This window comes from Penaeus monodon, chromosome 28 (genome assembly GCF_015228065.2).
Source record: "Penaeus monodon isolate SGIC_2016 chromosome 28, NSTDA_Pmon_1, whole genome shotgun sequence".
Lineage (NCBI taxonomy): Eukaryota > Metazoa > Arthropoda > Malacostraca > Decapoda > Penaeidae > Penaeus > Penaeus monodon.
Genome location: NC_051413.1, coordinates 2,963,148 through 2,963,665, shown reverse-complemented (window position 1 = coordinate 2,963,665; position 518 = coordinate 2,963,148).

Here is a 518-nt window from a genome sequence, read left to right as displayed (position 1 = left end):
ATCAAACTTTTCAGGAACTAAATTTCATTCAGTAACACTTCAGCATATCATAAAGAGCAACTATGAAGTCAGTAGCTCTCTGTCATTTCCAAGCAGATTCCCCTCTTGTGTTTAATCAACTTTGCGTAAATATGAATTGATATGCTGCTATTAACAAGACTCTACTCATTATGATGCTCCCTTGACAAAGTCTTTCACAAGTTCGTGTCTAAGTCAATTAAACCAGAAACGATGTGCGAAAAGGCCGTCTAAGATACTGTTCCGTGGACAATGTATTTCGAGTTTGAGAACCAAAAAAGTCGATGATGAGGACTGTGGAACTGCACATAAGGTCTTTTATATTTACTATATGTGTAGACATGAATACTATCATATCCTCTAGCAGGATGGGAAATTTGCAAATAAAATGACGAAGGGAAATAGGATTCAGTCTATTTATTACCTCCTTTTCTGCTAGAAATTAATGAAAATACCATACCTCAAAAAGTAACAGATTATGAACATAATCTAAATGTTTG